Below are 18,771 nucleotides of genomic sequence, written 5' to 3' on the forward strand. Positions count from 1 at the left end.
GATGATGTTAGCAGATACCTGTCACGAGTGTCTCCTCCAATAGTTTTGAACTTCACCCCTGAGCAAGTGCTAAATCCTAAAAAATTAGTAGAATGTTTGAGAGTTGTATGTCCTGACCCTGATAATGCCGGAGAACGACAGCTTGCAGCATTGTGCTGGGTCCTGGCTTATTCCTATCAAACACTGTTTAACATCATCCAGCAACTTGAAGAGAGGGAGGAAGTCTCTGAATATGATGACCAAGTAACACACGATGTGGCTGACCCAAAAGACCAACCAACTATGGTATCAGTCGCCCCCATAGTCAAGTCAAAAAAATGGAAACGGAAGTCAGCTCGTTTAGTAAGGGAAGAAGGCTCTCCTAAGGAGGAGGAAGAAGGGGAAATGGCAGGCACCTCTAAAGCAGGGCCATCACAAAAACAGCAGGAAGACGAGACAGAAATCATAAAGGAATCAGAAATCACTCGATCCTTATCCCTGAGTGAGATGCGAGAAATACGAAAGGATTATGGTCGACGCCCAGGTGAACACATCCTCACTTGGCTGCTTCGATGCTGGGATGCTGGGGCCAATAGCCTACAATTAGAAGGCAATGAAGCCAAGCAGTTGGGATCCCTCTCTAGAGAAAGGGTAATCGACAAAGTAATCGGGAGAGGAGTACAGGCCCTCAGCCTCTGGAGACGACTCCTGGCGGCTGTGAGAGAAAGATATCCCCATAAGGAAGATATTGTATATCAAATAGGCAAGTGGACCACTATAGATAAAGGTCTCCAGCATCTGCGGGAATTAGCTGTGCGGGAGATGATTTATAGTGATTTGGACAATGCCCAGACACCTCAAGACCCCGATGAAGTCCAGTGCACAACATCCATGTGGCGTAGATTTGTGCGGAGTGCACCACCAGCACATGCCAGTACCCTGGCATCAATTAACTGGGATGAGGGGATGGGACCAACATTGTATGATATGTCCTGCCAGCTTCAAAAATATGAAGACAATCTCTCTGCTCCGCTACAGTCCAGTGTCTCAGCTGTGGAGAAACTGTCTAAAGGACTTGACAAGCTCGTGGAACGAGTATATTCCCCCTCATTTGGACAGAGTGATACTTCAGCCACTAAGAATCAGCATTCGCGCGCTCAAGAGAGAGAGTACCCAAGACGTACACCACGTGGCACCTTGTGGTTTTTTCTGCGTGACCATGGGGAAGATATGAGGAAATGGGATGGTGTACCTACTTCAACCCTAGCTGCTCGGGTACGTGAACTGAAAGGAAATACAGCAGCAAGAAGAGGGGTTCCTAAGAGAAATGCTGCTCCAGTTTCCATGGGGCAGTACCCCAGAGGCAGTAGAAGAGCTGATGTTATTCTTGACCCTGATGAAGAGACCTCTACCTCTCATTTGCAAGAATTAAGTGGCAGACGCTCCAGCCAGGACTAGAGGGGCCCTGCCTCTGGCCAGGTAGAGGAGAGGGATAACCGGATTTATTGGACTGTGTGGATCCGATGGCCTGGAACATCAGAACCACAAGAATACAAAGCTTTAGTGGACACTGGCGCACAATGTACCATAATGCCATCAGGCTACCAAGGGACAGAACTCACCTGTATCTCCGGAGTGACAGGGGGATCCCAACAACTATCTGTACTGGAAGCTGAAGTGAGTCTAACTGGGAATGAGTGGCAAAAGCATCCCATTGTGACTGGCCCAGAGGCTCCATGTATCCTTGGCATAGACTATCTCAAGAGAGGGTACTTCAAGGATCCAAAAGGATACCGGTGGGCTTTTGGCATAGCTGCTTTGAGCACAGAAAAGATTAGGCAGCTGTCTACCTTGCCTGGCCTTTCAGAAGACCCTTCTGTTGTAGGATTGCTGAAGGTTGAAGAACAACAGGTACCAATTGCTACTACAACGGTGCACCGACGGCAATATCGCACCAACCGAGACTCCCTGATTCCCATCCATGAGTTGATTCACCGACTGGAGAGTCAGGGAGTAATCAGCAAGACTCGCTCACCCTTTAATAGTCCTATATGGCCAGTACGAAAGTCTAATGGCGAGTGGAGGCTAACAGTGGACTACCGCGGCCTGAATGAAGTCACGCCACCACTGAGTGCTGCAGTGCCGGACATGCTGGAACTTCAGTACGAACTAGAGTCAAAGGCAGCCAAGTGGTATGCCACAATTGATATTGCTAATGCATTTTTCTCCATCCCTTTGGCAGCAGCATGCAGGCCGCAGTTTGCTTTCACTTGGAGGGGCATCCAATACACCTGGAATCGGCTGCCCCAGGGGTGGAAACACAGCCCTACCATTTGCCATGGACTGATCCAGTCTGCACTGGAGCAAGGGGGAGCCCCTGAGCACCTTCAGTACATTGACGACATCCTCGTGTGGGGCAACACAGCAGAAGAAGTTTTCGAGAAAGGGAAGAAAATAATCCAAATTCTCCTGAAAGCTGGTTTTGCCATTAAACAGAGCAAGGTCAAGGGGCCTGCACAGGAAATCCAGTTCTTGGGGGTAAAATGGCAGGATGGACGTCGCCATATTCCAATGGATGTGATCAATAAAATAACAGCAATGTCTCCGCCAACTAGCAAAAAAGAAACGCAAGCTTTCCTAGGCCTCGTGGGATTCTGGAGAATGCATGTGCCAGGCTATAGTCAGCTTGTGAATCCTCTATATCGAGTGACTCGAAAGAGAAACTATTTCGAGTGGGGCCCTGAGCAACAACAGGCATTTGAACAAATCAAACAAGAAATAGCTCGTGCAGTAGCCCTTGGGCCTGTCCGTACTGGACCAGCTGTGCAAAATATACTGTACACTGCAGCTGGGGAGCATGGCCTCACCTGGAGCCTTTGGCAGAAAACCCCAGAAGAAACTCGAGGCCGACCTCTGGGCTTCTGGAGTCGGGGCTATCGAGGATCAGAAGCCAATTACACCCCAACTGAAAAAGAAATACTCACAGCATATGAGGGTGTTCGAGCTGCTTCAGAAGTTGTGGGTACAGAGGCACAGCTCCTCTTGGCACCACGGTTACCTGTGTTACATTGGATGTTCAAAGAGAAAATTCCCACTACACACCATGCAACTGATGCTACATGGAGTAAGTGGATAGCACTAATTACACAGCGGGCTCGAATGGGAAAACCCAATCGCCCAGGAATCCTGGAAGAGATTATGGACTGGCCGGAAGGTAGAGATTTCGGAGTACCAACAGAAGAGGTAACCCGTGCTGAAGAGGCACCACCATACAATGAGTTGCCAGAGGACAGAAAGCAGTATGCGTTGTTTACTGACGGATCCTGCCGTGTGATAGGGAGTCATCGGAAATGGAAAGCTGCTGTGTGGAATCCCATACGACGAGTTGCGGAGGCCATGGAAGGGGAAGGTGAGTCGAGTCAGTATGCAGAAGTAAAAGCCATACAACTAGCCCTAGATATCGCCGAAAGAGAAAATTGGCCAGTATTGTATCTTTATACTGACTCATGGATGGTGGCAAATGCTCTGTGGGGGTGGCTGCAGCAATGGAAAGAGAGCAACTGGCAGCGCAGAGGTAAACCTATCTGGGCTGCTACCCTGTGGCAAGATATTGCTGCCCGGGTAGGAAACCTGGATGTTAAAGTACGTCATGTAGATGCCCACATGCCCAAGAGTCGCGCTACTGTAGAACATCGGAACAACGAAGAAGTGGATCGAGCTTCGAAAATTGAAGTGGCTCAGGTGGACCTAGACTGGGAACGTAAGGGTGAGCTGTTTGTAGCTCGATGGGCCCATGAAACATCAGGACATCTGGGGAGGGATGCCACTTACAGATGGGCTCGTGATCGAGGGGTGGACTTGACTATTGAAGCCATCACACAGGTTACCCATGAGTGTGAGACCTGTGCTGCAATCAAGAAAGCCATGAAGGTAAAATCTCCCTGGAACAGGGGGAGATGGTTAGGGTTTCAATATGGTGAGGCCTGGCAAATTGACTATATTGGACCACTTCCAAAAACCCGCCAAGGCAAACGGTACATACTTACCATGGTAGAAGCAACTACTGGGTGGTTGGAAACATACCCTGTAAACCATGCCACGGCCCGAAATACTATCTTGGGCCTGGAAAGACAAGTATTGTGGCGTCATGGTACACCAGAGAGAATTGAGTCTGACAATGGGACTCATTTCCGAAACAATCTTGTTACCTCCTGGGCAAAGAGGCATGGTATTGAGTGGGTATACCACATCCCTTATCACCCACAAGCCTCTGGGAAGGTTGAGAGGTACAATGGACTGTTAAAGACTATGTTACGAGCATTAGGTGCTGGGACATGGAAACAATGGGACACAAATCTACCAGAAGCCACTTGGCTAGTTAACAATAGGGGGTCTGACAGCCGTGCTGGTCCTGCCGAAACAAAACCCCTACACACTGTGAAAGGAGCTAAAGTTCCCGTAGTGCATGTAGGAAGGTGGATGGGGAAGGCAGTGTGGGTTGCTCCTGCCTCGGGAAAAGGCAAACCCACTCGTGGGATTGTCTTCGCCCAAGGACCAGGGTATACCTGGTGGGTCATGCAAAGGAATGGGGATATCAAGTGTGTGCCTCAAGGAGATTTGACACTGAGAGAAAACTAATCTGTAATCTAAGTTATATGTTGTAGGAAGATGCTGTAGGATCAACGACAGGTCAACGTTGCAAGGAGCCGGGCAGTGCAACAAGAACTTGAGCTAAGCTGGTGCTCGCGTCCAGACATCCAACTCCACCTGCCTTGAGTGGCCACTTTGGCAGATGAAGACCTAATCATCAACAGTTCTTATGAACGTTTTCCAAGAAAGACCTATGGAATGAGAAGATACACCTGCCTATTAATCTTGTCCTATTAAATCCTTGTCCTGTTAAAGGACAAGGAATAATGATGAGGATGCTTGTATGCTAAAGTATGGGGATCTGAGTGTGACACAAATGTTATGGAATAAGGGGTGGAGGTTGTATTGGGTCTGGCTGGAATGTTAACTTTCCCAGCAGCAGCCCATACAGTGCCGTACTCTGTACTTGTAGCTGGAACAGCAGTGTTATCACACCAGTGTTGTGTCTGCTGCTGAGCAGCAGGGGCACAGTATTAGGCCTTTCTCTAACCCTCCTAGGGGGTGGGCAAAAGGTGAGGAGAGAAACATCACTAGGGCAGCTGGCCTAAACCAATCAAAGGGATATTCCATACCATGTGATGTCACACTCAGCAATAAAAGGTGGAAACAGGAAGAAGAGGGGAGGGGTGGGCTCTCGTTTGGAAGACGTCGGTCCTCCTCTCGAACACCGGCTGCGTGCGTTGAGGCCTTGCTTCAAGGACGTGGTCAATCATCGCTCATTTGTGGGAAGTAGAGAGTAATTTCTTTCCTCTGCACTTCCATATAGCCTTCATTTATTTTGTTTGTTTGTTTTCCTCCCTTCTTTTTATTTTCCTTTTTTTCCCCTCCCTTTCCCCTTTCCCTTTTTATTTTCCCCTTAGTTAAATTGTTAGTTCATGGTAGTCTTTATTTAACTATTATAATTATTTCCCTTTAATTAAATTATCCTTATCTCAACCCGTGAGTTGTTCTTCGCTTTACTTCTCCCCCTCCTCATCTAAAGGAGGGGGAGTGAGAGAGCGGTTGTGGGGTTTAGCTGCCCAGTACGGTAAAACCACCACAATTGCCTTAAAAGGGTGGTGCCGACCTTGGCACCGAGTTGTGTTCGCCCTCAGCACTGGTTGGGGTAAATGGGGGTTTTGGCTTCATCTCAAGTCATTAACTCCTCCCCGGCAGTCATTAATCCCCAGGAAATGCCCTGTGACTTGGATCATTGCTGCTTAATTAATACAAGCTCCCGTCACCGAGCTGAGGGCCAAAGCCTGAAGTCATCGTGTGCGTTGCTTCCCCTTGGATCCGGGAGCTGCTCCTGGAGCCCACGGTGGCCACAGGGCCAGGGGGAGCTGAGCCAGCCCTGCAGGACATGGGCGCTGTGGGACGTGGGTGCTACGGGATATGGGGGCTGGGGATATGGGGGCTGTGGGGCCGCCAGACTCATGCACCACAGCCAAGGCTGATGTTTTGCCATGGGTTCGTGCAGCGCCGAGCACTGCGCCATCCATACCCAAGACAACCTGTCCGAGGCTCAAGCACCATCCTGAGAAGCGCAATGCGTTGTCCTGAGAATTCACAATTTATCAGAAACCCAAGGCCACGGCGTGCCGGTGGGAGAGGTGCTGGAGGTCAGGCTTAGTAACCGAAGCCCTTAATCACACGCAGATCCTCGTGCTCCCTCCATCCCCGGCAAGAGACACAGAGCAAACGCTCGTCTCAGAGCCCTCTCGCGCAATTAGCTTTATCCTTCTTAGCTTGTCAGAAATTGGAAATGCAGCACCTCCTCTTCCCCAGTCTCTCCCCTGCCCTGGTCTTCCATGATCTCTCTTAAAAGAGAAATAAAACCCCATTCATCACCATAATGATTTTTATTTCCAAGCATTGCTGGTGATTTATGGACCTGCTTCCCGAAGCCGCTCTCTCCATCAGCAGCAGGAGATGAATGTATTAGGGGGCGGGTTTGGGGTGCCAGGGGGGATGAGGGGACCAGGAAAACCGCGGGCAGCCACGTGTCGGCAGGTCTCAAAATAAAATGGGTGCCCTGAGAAATGCCACCCATGCTTTGAGCCCCTGGTGCTCTGCAGATGCGGGAGCTGGGGGGCATCGCCCGTCCCCGCTGGCATTTAGGGCCGTGGCGACAGACGAGCCTGTAACAAGCCGAGCGACACGAGGCCATAAATCCCCCGCATGAATCCGCCCAGAGCGCAGGGAGAAAGGTCACCGTGCCTGGCATTTCCCACCGAGGTAATTACGGGTGGTCAGGAGCGACGCGGGGCTGAAATATCAGCGGGATTTACATCGGGGGCAGCGCTGCTGCTGGTCGCTGGCTGCCCTGCGCAGGGGAAGGCGGCCTCGGAGGGAGCTGCGTGGGGAAACGAGCCATGAAAAAATAAAATAAAAATCTGGTCCTGTGGTCCCTGGAAGGGGGCAACAGTGGGGGCTCAGCTCAGGGTCGCATCCCCCAGCTCTGCTTTGGCTGGCGGCAGATCCTGGGAGCCAGGCGTGCCATGCCTCCAAGGGGCTGGAGGATGAGTCCTCTAAAACCTGGGCTGTGAATAATCCAGAGGATTCACCCTTTTGGGGAACAAGCAGAAAGAAACCCCTGCAGCCCCCCAGGCCACTGGAAGCCATCTGTAAGCCCCCATGTCAATGCCCCCAAACCCGAACCCTTCCCAGAAGCACTGCTTGGTCTGGAAATGTAGGCTGCCCATATATTTATTTTTGCCTGTGTTTATTTGCCTGCATCTTTTTTTTTTTTTTTTTCCTCCTGTTTGTCTGAAGTTATGGCTCAATTTCAGGAGTTAAAGAAAACTGGGTTTATAAATAGTGTGCTCAGAGCACTGCTTTCCAGAAACGACAGCGAGTCAGCTCCCAGCAAGCGCCGCTGCCCCAGGGGAGGGTCACAGCGAGGGGAGGGGGGGTTGCTTTTCCCACATCATCTCCTCAAACAGCTCCTTACCCTCCCGAAAGAGCTGGGGCGAGCATTTTGGGTGGCTTCTCCCCGGCGCTGGAGTCACAGCCAGCAAAATTTGCTGCTCAGAGCATAAAGGTGGGGCTGCAGGGGATGGGGACAGCCCGACCCCAAGCAGCACCAGCCACATCTCCCCACCTTGAGCAGGGGAGACATCCCTGAGCTTGCACGCGAGGCTGATGCTGGGAAAGATGAGGTGAAAAGAAGAAATTCCTGGGGGAATTGTCACCATCGGGTTGTCACCACGGGCAGGGTCACCCTGCCCCTGGCACCAATGGGGACAGTCCAGGGGAGGACCAGCTGCTCTTGCCCTGCTTTATTTTTCCTTCCCTTCGTGGGCCAGAAAGCAAAACCAGGTGCATCATTCTTAAATAACCAGGGCGGGGCAGGGGACAAGTGTGGAAAAGTCCCATCACTGGGATCACTTTTTAAGGACACGAATCATCGGGGCCGCGCGGAGCTGATGAGAACCACATCGCGTTTTGTCGGAGAGGAATTTCTGTCAGCGTGACTAATGGGAGCAATAACGAGAGTGTTTGGGATGAATCACTTAGCCGAGGCAGGACCAAGGGCATCGTCAAAGGGAGGAACCTATAGCCAAGATTTTGGGGAAAACTGGCTGATTGGAAAAGCTGATGGATGCTGCAGGAAGGTGGATGGGGACAGCCTGGTCCTGGGCCAGCCTCCCCGCCCCTACCCAGTGCCGTTAGCAGGACATCAACACCAAGCCACTGCCTGGAGGGGCCTGGAGCAAGAATTCCTGGAATCTAGGATCTGTCCTCAAAACCTGAGGCTCAGAAAGCCAAGGGCTATTTACAGCTGCCCTGGAGCAAGCCCCTCATTGCTTCGGTGGGGTGAGGAGGGGAAGCGCCATGGGACAGGGGCTGGCGCTCCCGCTGCGCATCCAGACCTCTCCAAAACGCAGCCCTGCACATCCCTGCCTCTCTCTGCAAAGCATCCAGCCCGAGCTCTATTTTTGGCTCTAGGCTGATTTCCTGGCGGCACAACCCGAGGGAAGCACCTGGTGCCCATCTCATTGCCAACATTTCACCAAAGCCTCGGCTCCTGGCACCCTGCAGCTTCCCGGGCACCGTCACCTCTCAGCCCACATTTCTGGCTCCCTGACCCCAAAGCCACCAAGCCAGGGAAGCCTCACGCACGGACCGGGCACTGAGAACCCCAAACCACCCACATTTTGAGGCGCTGAGCACCCAAGAGGTGTGCAGCTGGCCGTGCCCCTTGCACAACGACCGACGGGGCGATATTTGCACAAAGCAGTTTTTTCTGTCCCGGGTCCCCCCGGGGCCAGCAACGCCCGCATCTGCTCCTGCTTAAAACGCACTTTGCAAGCTTGCTGCCTTGTTCCAAAAAGGAGGGAGATGGGGGAAAGGAAGCACCCGCTTTTGCTGGCTTTTGTTGCCTTTTTTTTTTTTTTTTCCTTTTAAAAGGAGGGTTCGTTACTTCTCCCTCTCTCTTTCTGTTCCTGCTCAGCATGGAAAGTTTTGCTTCAGCTCGCCCTTGTGACTGGAAAAAGAGCCAGTTCATCACAGCAGAACAAGGGGGCTGTTTCTTCTTCTTTTTTTTAATTTTTTTTTTTAAGCTCTGAGGGAAGCGTTTTCGCAGGGAGCCTGTGGGGGAAAGGCAGGAGTGAGGGCTCTGGAGAAGCCCTGGGCACCAGACAGGGGCAGAGGACAGAGAATCGGTGGAGTTTCAGCTCAGCAGCCTCAGGGAGGGCTACAAAGGACAGAAGCAGCTTGCTGAGGCTGGCAGCAGATGCTCCATCCCCTGATCTGGGGTCTTAACCCCAACCCCTTGTTTCTTCCCCCAGATTTCCCAGCTCTTCCTGCCCCACCAGCTCCCTCCTTGGTGCCTATCCTGGGGCTGCAGCAACCCGAGCAAAACCCAGGGCGAGGCAGGATTTGCATCAGGACCGAATTACGGGGCTTTCGGCATCAAAACTCCGTGCTGACAGAGGGGTGTGGAAGGGGGAGGCAGAGCCAGCGCGGCCACCGCCACCTCCCCTAAACCCAAGAGTCCCTACAGGCCCCTTTCCAGGGATTTCTGTCCCCAATCTGTGCCTGCAGCACTTCTCAGAACATCCGTGGCAGGGTCTGCAGCCAGCTCCCTGCTGCAGGCACAGATGCTCCGGCCCCAGGTTCCTGCGTTTGCAGGGTCGGAGACGGCCGCGCCGGCAGGAGCTGGCACCGGCTGCTGCACGGGGACCCCGGGGGACGGTGACACATCTGCGTCACGGATGACAACACGGAGCGACCTCAGCATCACTGCTCGGAGCCTCCCTGCCGCCGGAAAATACCCCGGTGGCTACCAGAGGCTGCTCTTCCCACGTCAGGCTGCCCGCCCTGCCTCTCGCTTTGTGCCGGAGGGAGGAAAGGGGGCACGGGGAGCACAATAGGACGCTCGTCAAACCCTATGCTCTGTCCTTTATCCACCCTGCTCCTTCTCCCAGCTGCTTCCCCAGGGCTGAGCATCTTTGCCCAGCTCCAGCGGGGTTTTTCCTCCTCTTCCAGCCTCTCCTTAACCAACTGTTCCCCAGCCTTCCCCAGGATCCAGCCTTGCTCTGTGTGCACGGAGGCAGAGATTACGGCAGCCCCTTTCCAGCAGGGAGGAGACAAGCCAGCCTGCTGCAATTATCAGATCCGACAGCAACCACCAAAAAGCACCAGCAGGACGTGGCGCAGCCAGCCAGGGCTCAGCAAAGCAGCTCGTTGCTCCTAGCACAGGCTGCGCTCGTGCCCACCCCTCTTCCTTCCCCCTCCAGCCCCATCAAGGAATTCATCAAAGGGATTTCCCTGCACGGGGCAGGGCGAGGAGCTGCTCCTGTGCTGAGCATCGCTGGCACCGCTCCCCGTGAAGCATTCGTTAGCACTCGAGCTGGAGCAGCGCGAGGAAGGGGGTGGCACGGGGAGCTGAAATAGCTCCTGGCTCTTCCTCGCATCCCTGCCCCAGCTGGGAGCTGGCTATCCCGCCACCAGCCTGCCCCGTGCTCCCTAACGGATGCGTTTGTGGCCTTGCTGTAATTTCAGGTTGCTGTTTCCAAAGGAGGCATCACCCACGGAGCCGCTGAAGATCTTTTGGAGGCTGGGACACCACCCGAGGTCAGCTCCAGAGAGCCCAGCCCTAACCACGGGCTGCTGCGTCCCACAGAGCTCAGCAGGGAGGTGGCTCCCACTTCCCCGTGCCCTGGGCTTTGCTGCAGATCCTTCCTCCAGCTGGGACCCAGCCCAAATATCCTGGATGTGGCCACCGGCTCTGGCTCCTGTGCCCGGTCCCAGCCCTGTATTGAGGTGAAGCTCCTGGCTGCAGGGCTCCCGGCTCGGGTTCCCTTTGGTCTTGGAGGAAGGAGAGCTGGGAGGGTGCCTGGAGCCCGGAGAAGTTTGCAAACAACGCAGCCGCATTCCCCAAATCCTTTCCAGCTCTTGAGGCACTGAAACGTTTGATTGAAGAGCTGCACGAGATCTGCAAGGAGATAAAGTAAAGGCAGGTCAGATTTTGGCCGCTCACCAGCGCAGCCACCGCTTGGCTGAGTGGAGCTGAGCCACCCTGGAGGGGGGTGCCCCATCCTGGGGGACCCCAAAATGACCCCCTTTTGTGCCTGGAAAGCCTTGGGGAGAAGAGGGGCTGCTGCGGGCAAGGGATGTGCTCCGGGGCAGCGCGAGGTGCCAGGGGGTCCCTGCAGCCCAGCTCCCTGCAAGGGACGGAGACATAAAACCCGCAGGTGCCAGCCCCGAGCCGTGGCCCTCGGTGACTTCCAGGAACAAACTCAGTGGCTCTGTCACTTTGTCACTGACTTTGTCACTGCCTGCCCTGCAGGAGCAGCCCCGGATCTCTCTCCTCCTGCGCTCAGGCTGCCCCAGGGCAACGCCACTCACAGAGCCCGCTGCGTAACCCAGAGGTGAAAAATCACCTCTCAGCTCACCCCACCCAGGGGAAGAAACCAGGCTGGGAAACTCCGGCGTGCCCGTGACTCACCCGCTTTTACCTCTGGCTGTTCCAGAAGCCTGGCAGGGAGCTGCCGTGCTGGGGAACCTTGCTGCGCCTCGCCAGGAGGGTGCTGCAGGCAGGAGGGGTCTGTCCTTGGCACCAACAGTGGGGTAAAAATAATCTTTTTTTTTTTTAATTTTAATAATAAAAAATGACAGCCTTGGCTGTCACCACCGAGCTCCCCACACCTGGAAGCAAACTCCACCTTGCCTAACATTTAAGCACCCTGATGGACATTTATTTATCGGATGCTTTCGAAGCGACAAATTCCTTCAATAGCTGCTAGTGGCCTGAATTAGGGCTTATGGCTTATGAATAGGACAAAACCTGTCCCTGTGCCTCACTCACAGAACCAAACCCTATTTCTCTGGGTGTTTCTCTGCCTCTGTGGAGCACCTGCACGCTCCTGTTCAGGTGCAGAGCCGGGGCCAAGAACCTTTGCTTGGGAAAGCCAACATCTGGAACGGAGCCATTAAGCTTGATTAATAATTCAGGGGTGGAGCGGAGTGCCTCATCTATGGAGATGCCAGTTTTATAAACAGAAAACATCTTGTTTGCATATTTTATTCCACTGTGCATACTGATGAGGCCTCGCAACTTCCCCAGCAAGCAGGGAGCGTTGCTCTGGGCTCCAGCACGGCTCCCAGGCAGGATCCTCGCTGCCTTCTGTGCTCCCCGCCTGCCCCGTGCCCTGCACAGCGGAGGTGGCTCCGAGCTCAGAGATCACCCTTGCCTTACTGAAGGGAATTATTGCTGGTTTGGTGCGATCCCAAAGCCTTCCAGGGGGCTGGTTGCAGAACATCTGTGCCCGCAGCAGGGAAATGCCTTCAGCCGGCCAGAGCGTCCGCAGCCACCCTTGCCCATACCGAGGTCAGAAAAATGCTGCTAAGTAGGGTAAATGGCAAGAAAAACAGCATGAAAAGGAACGATTCTGCCCCACATTGGGTCCCCTGCCAGCCCTTAATATTTGGTGCCTGGAGATGAAGCAATTTCATAGCAGGGAAGGAAGCTCTGGTGTGAGCCATCCGGCAGCACCGGGAGGGGAGAGGGAGCGGGGTCTGAGCACCCAGAGCCCAGCCTGGAAGGAGTTAACCACAGCCTGCCACCCAGACCCTCCCTGACCCCTCCGGTGGCATCTCAGCCCCCTTACAAAAGGGGATTTTGCAACGCGTTTACTTACATTCCCAAATGAAAAGCAATTTGGAGCTGGGAAATTGATTATGCCTTGCTGCAAAAAGCGGTCAAAGGCAGCCCTTTGATGAGTTGGAAAGCCTTCCTCCCCCCCACCCCAAACCCATGTTGAAATAGAAATCTGTCGAAACTGATGTTTTCCTATAAACACGCTGTATTTCAACAAACCCCACGTTTTTCAAGCAAAAATAATTTGTCTAAAAATTACCGGCAGGTTCTGCCCGGAGCTGGTCTCCTTCCCACGGCACGTGGTCGGGTACCGGCCCCGGAGCACGAATGTCCCCTGCACTTCCCAAATCCCCCACACCCAGTGCAATGCTGAGCGCATCCCCACAGCCACGCAGATGCCACGGCAGGGCTCAGCCAGCAGCTTTTTGGGTATAAAAAGGGCTTTTGGATGGCCAGGTGATGTTTGCAGCAGTGGCTGCGGGCAGAGAGGCGAGAGCATCGAGCAGCACGCCCAGCCCCACGGCCACTGCAGCCCTCCTCGCTGCTGCTGCTCTACTTTGGGTTTATTTAAGGAAAAAGTTGTATAGTTTTCACTTGAAAAGCATTTAGCTTCATTTAATCCCCCCACTGCGGAGGGCTCACGCTGCTGGGGCTCTCTCATCTGTGACCGTGAAACCTGATCAAAACGCAGCGGAGAGCCGCAGCGTCTGAGCCGCAGATCAATGGGGCCAGAATTACATATTGATTTCTTTTTTTTTTTTTTCCTCCGGGCAGCTACTGTAATGCAATTGGCATTCCCCTCCCTCCCAGCCCTCGGAACCCTTGCTCTCCATAAAATAAATTGGCAGGATGGGTTGGAGCAGGAATTCCCCCCCGCTCGATAATCTCAGCCTTTGCGTTTCCTCTGAGCTTTCAGGGTGGGATAAGCCCTTCCCCTGGCTGCACCAAGCCCCCGTCCTCTCTGCCATGCTGGGACCCCAGTAACACACATCCCAAAATACCAATCATTCAGGTGGCAAAGCCAAATTTCCCAGCTGAGGCGTGACAGCAGCAGGAGCAGGAGCTCTGCAGAGCCCCAGGACACCTCGCAGCGAGAAAGCCGCGGCCCCGCGCCTGCCGCTGGCGGGGAGGATGCTGCTGCTCCAGCTGATCGAAGCAGATTCGTGTCATTACCATATTAGCAGCCCTGCACTCTCTCCCCCATTTGTTACCCTAATGGGGATTATTATACTTATTACAGTCTCGGCCATCAATGCTTATTGATTCTGACACCACAGCAGTTTTAATCAGGGACCTAAAACATGCTATTATCGGTGCCAAAGGGTCACGGGCGTGCAGAGAAAGCTGCAACGGCAAGGACAAAAATAAAACGCCCGGCAGAAGGCGATGCTGGGTGGACGGGAAGCTCGCTGGCTGGCGGGAGGCCGGAGCAGGGCTGGCCGAGGAGCAAGCTGCGAGCTCGGAGCACCTGAGCACGGTGCTGGCACGGCGCACGCAGGCGCACACCTCCGCCCCCGCGTCCCTCTCTCCCCCCAAACCCGGTGAGTCACCACGAGGTTCTTATGCAATTGTGGGGAAAGGCTCTAATTACGGCGGTAATGCCACGGGAGTGACACATGCCAGCACCGGGAGCTGCGGCGTTCGATCAGAAATTACCCACATGCGTATTTCTCCGATTCCGGCACCTCCGGCAGGAGCCCTTCGCGGCATCCCCCCCTCCTCAAAGAGCTGTCCCCCCCTCCCCACATCACACACACACCCGGTCCCCTTCGTGACCATGCCCTGATCTCTCGTTTCAATTTGCTCCGGGAGCAAATGCAAAATAAACACGCGGGGAACACGAACAGCCAGCGATGGAGGAGGGCTGCAGCAGGATGTCTCCGGCCCTTCCCGCGCTCCCACTGCTGGTGCTCGTTAGCAGTACAGCACGCGCGGGGCAGGCTGCATCGATCCGCCGGCCGATCATTAATTCATGAGCACGCGCATCGATTTTTGCGCATGTCCTCATGCAAGTTTTAGCAGTCGTGCCACGTGAGCGCCCGCCCGGGCTCAGCCTCGCCGCACTCGGGGAAGGACAAACCCGGCCCCGCGGGGTTCCGCTGCTCAGGGGTGCTCCCAGCCTAATTAGCCTCTCTGCAAAGCCACCTAACGAGTTGCTGGAGGCCAGCAGGTGCCTCTGCTTCTCCTTCTCCATTCACTTACCCAGGAGATGCCCCGCTGCAGCCCTGTCTGTCCATCTGAGGTGTCCCTCTGTCCATCCGAGGCATCCCTCCGTCCCCAGCCACCAGCACAGAGGACACACGTCTCTCCAGCAGACCCAGGGCAGCCAGAGGAGAGCTTTGCAGAGGTGCAGAAAAGTTTGTTTGAGCAGCCAAAAGAGCTTTTAAGATGCCAAGAGAGGCCCCAACCCAATCCCCATCTCCCTGCCCCACAAGCACCCACTGCTCCTCTCCATCCGTCCCACAGGGCTCTCCATCCCCATGCTCAGATGAGGTTTAGCGTGGAAGTAATTTCCCAAATCAGGTGAAAATGGGCCCAAAAAGGCGTGCGAGGCACCGGGGCCCTCCCACAGCTCACCAAGCCCCTTCTCTCCATGCCTCAGTTTCCCTCACCTATGGAGGGCTCATCCCCTCTTTGCCACAAGCACCCAGAGCTGGCAGTGCGAGGAACCAGAACCATCACCTGCACCTCTCAGAGCCCTTTTAGGGTCTGATTCCCCTTTCACTAACGAGGGTAAATCAGAACAACCTGTCGATGGAGTGGGAGGAAACTCCCCCAAGAGAAAAATCCCTGCCCCATCCCGGCACCAGCTGCGGGCAGAGCAGTGGCTTTCCCAACGCCCTCCGCCTCCTGCCGCCGAGCTCCTGGCGGAGGGCACCGTCTGGCCTCTCCCGGGGAGCCACTTGAGATGCGGAGCCCATCCTGGCTCTCGCCGGGGTCATTTTTCTCTCTGCTTGGCTGCCCCAAGCAGACGCTTGTCACCGCTCCTCCCGCAGCCTGTCTGCGGCCAGCCCTGGGGAGGGGGCAGCCCGGAGCTGGCACCCACCCTGCTGGGATTGGGACGGAGCTGCCCCTTGTACCCATAACAGGGGGGACACAGCACCTTGGCACCCCCCTGGGGACACCTGGGTGACACGGGCAGAGCTGCACACGGGGAGGAACAGGGAGGGGGCAGGCGTGGAGGCAGCCGGCGAGGTGGAGGAGGGAGGGAGAGCAATCCATCTGCGATGTGCGCCGCTTCCTAATGCGCCCCGTAGCCTGCCTGCCTCTTCGGGGAAGCAGTAGGAGACGCCGCTTACCAAAGCTATCCACGGCCCACTGCAGTAAAACCCTCGACTGCCTCGTGCCCGGCGTGGAGGTGCAGCGATGCTGCCACCCGCACAGAGCCCAGGGAGAGGGGCACGAGGCCGGGCAGCCCCATACGGGACCCCAAATCCTGGCCGGAGCAGCCAGCGTCCCTACAAGCCCTGGGCACCTCTGCCATGTGTCACCCATCCTGGGGACGTGCACGGGGGGATAACAGTGGTGTCCTGGCTCCTTGCTGGGGCTCTCCCCATGGGTCTTTGTCCCCCAGGAGGGGGCTACCCTGCAAGGACAAGGGTGTCCTCGGATGCAGCCCCCCAAATCTCCCCACCCTGCCTCTCCTTGCTTGGGTGCGATGGTGGCATGGCACGAAGTGAAGCCTGGTGGTCCCTACCCAGGTGATGTGGGGTAAAGGCAGCCTAGGGGATGCTCCGGGTTGGGCTGGGGCAGCAGCCGGCCCCAAAACCTTTCAGGAAAGAGCCTCCAGCCCCTGACTCCCCATGGGGTTGGCCCCACTGTTTGGAGAGAGCCCAGCAGCGCTGCACAAAGGCTTTTTCTCTTAAGCAGAGAGGCGAGGGAAAGCAAAGCCTCTCCATCCAGCTGAAAGCACCAGGGGAGTGACAGGTAGGTAGAAGTAATTACTCAAATTGGAATTTGGGGTAATTACGCTCTGCCTTCCTGCAATTTGCCCGGTGGGGAAGCCTTTTCACAACCCCCCGATAAAACAGATTTATCATCGGCTGAGCACCAGGCCCTTCCCTGTAATCTCCCAACTCAAACACACATTTCTCTGATCATAAATTAGCGATACTTGCACTCGCTCGCTCAAAGCTTTTTCTCTCTTCCCCCTCTCCAGCTTTTCCACATCCTACAGAAACGGAAGAGCCGGGCTCTCCGGCTGCTTATTTTAAAAGACGGCGCTTGGTCAGGATTGCCAGGCGGGGAGCAGGGGCTCTCCTCCTCTGTTTGGGGTCCGTGGGCTCCGGCACACCACTGCTGCCTTGCCCAGCGCTGCCCAGGGGTGCTTGGCCCCAAAGCCAACGCGTGGCTGCTTCTTTTCAGGTGCGCTTCGTGCTTGGATCTGTTTTGGGTCTGAAACATCTCCAGGCAGGAGCGGGGGAAGCCCTGAGGAGGGGAAACCCTCTGCCTGTCCCAGCAGCCATGGCAAAGCCTGGCTCGTGCTGATGGAAAAATCACAGTGATCACATTTATGGGTGCTTTTATCCATCCCATCATTTCTCCGTGGTCAGAGGGTTTGATGCGCTCGGCCGGCAGATGGGGGACGGTGCAGGGACAAAGAACAACCCTGGAAGTGGTGCTGGGGAAACCTTCCCCCTGCTGGCCGCGGGCACGGGACCCTGGGATCAACCACAGCCAGGGGGTGCCCCATTTTGGGGACACATCCTCCCCCCACAAGCAAGGAGGAGCGAGGTCACCATCACTCCTGGCTGCAATGGGGACACCGGCTCACGCGCTCGAGCATCCTCAGGAGCTGCTGCTCTACAGGGACCCCCCTTGGGCTCCATCCCCGTGGGCTCCCCACAGCCCCCACCGCACCCCAGGGCTCTCCGAGCGCTTTGCTCTGCAGGAATTGGGTTAAACCCCGCGGCCCCCCCCGGGGACACGTGCCTCCCCGAGGTGTCAGGGCTCCTGCTGACGAGACCTAGCGCAACGGCGCTAAAAATAGCTGCGGCTTGGTGGCATCTCCCATCCCCGAGCTCGCTGTGATCAGTCCTGGAGCTGGGAGGATGAAGAGGAAGAGGAGGAGGAGGAGGAGGTTGGGAAAGTCCCAGGGTGCTCAGGCACCTCCAGCTGCGGGGAGGGGGCTGCTTTGCTGCAGGTTAATTTTATGTTATCACTCAGGATTTGGAGCGAAGGAGGCGAAGGAAAAATGTTTTCTTCTTTCTCTTCCTTTCGGTGCGTTTTTCCTCCTCCTTTTTTCCAGTGGAGGAGTGGAAAATGGGGAAGAGGAAAAGCCCAAACAGTTTTTTTGTGTCTCCGTTCCCATTGTTGAGTTTCCCCGCGGAGGCCTGGGCAGCTGTCTGCACCCCGGTGATAATTCATGAGCCGGGCTTTCATCTCCAGGGCCATTGCAGCCCCCATCTAATGAATCCCAGTGCTGGCCTCCTTCAGAAAACACAAAAACCAAACAAAACGGCGTCCCACGGATCTGGAAACGGAGGTGCTGAGAAGCAACACAGCTGCGACCACGTGGGCATTACCGCTTACCCCATCCGTTTTGGGGATGCACGACCTCGGTGACCCTAAGGCACGGAGCGGGATCTCTCCATATGGGATTTCTGTACAAATACGGGCAGGAAACGAGGCTCTGGCCAGTCCTTGGGAGCTGGGGATGGGGAATGGGGCACGTCAGGATCCTGAGCCAATGCAGGGCGATGGAAGCACAGCGATGGCTTCAGCGGGGCCACGCGAGCGCTGCGGCCATCGGCTGCACGAGCAGCCACCCCGAAGGATCACACACACTCTGCAAATCGGTGCCTTGAGCCAGCTGCCAGTTAAGGGCTATAAATAAAGCTGTTATCAGCTGTGCCCTGCTCGCTGAGCGAGCCGGGCCACGGCGCTTCCTCCCCTGCAGCGTTTACGGGTGATTTCTAGCCCTGGGGAGCTCGTCAGCATCCCCAGTCCGGTGGCTTTTTTCCATCCTGCCATTGATTGTGTGTTTGGCCAATAAATCCCCCGGCTGCCTGCCCTGCTTGCAGGCTGGGGACAGGGCTGTGGCAGTGGGGACAGCA

The 18,771-nt window shown here is 55.3% G+C and overlaps 1 long non-coding RNA gene across 3 annotated transcripts; it reads right to left on the reverse strand.

Moving 5' to 3' along the window:
* Positions 1–7,585: 7,585 nt before the first annotated feature.
* LOC137843910 (uncharacterized) lies at positions 7,586–15,659 on the reverse strand. 3 transcript variants are annotated; one of them, XR_011089745.1, is made up of 5 exons: positions 15,328–15,659; positions 14,918–15,052; positions 12,314–12,457; positions 11,564–11,667; positions 7,586–11,050 (listed from the first exon to the last, which is right to left on the reverse strand). It is a non-coding gene; the product is annotated as an uncharacterized lncRNA (long non-coding RNA). The 3 variants fall into 3 exon arrangements; XR_011089744.1 differs by having other exon boundaries at positions 14,918–15,019; positions 15,328–15,657; XR_011089743.1 differs by lacking the exon at positions 15,328–15,659 and having other exon boundaries at positions 14,918–15,321.
* Between the last annotated feature and the right edge of the window lie 3,112 nt (positions 15,660–18,771).

Source organism: Anas acuta, chromosome 24, assembly GCF_963932015.1.
Source record: "Anas acuta chromosome 24, bAnaAcu1.1, whole genome shotgun sequence".
Lineage (NCBI taxonomy): Eukaryota > Metazoa > Chordata > Aves > Anseriformes > Anatidae > Anas > Anas acuta.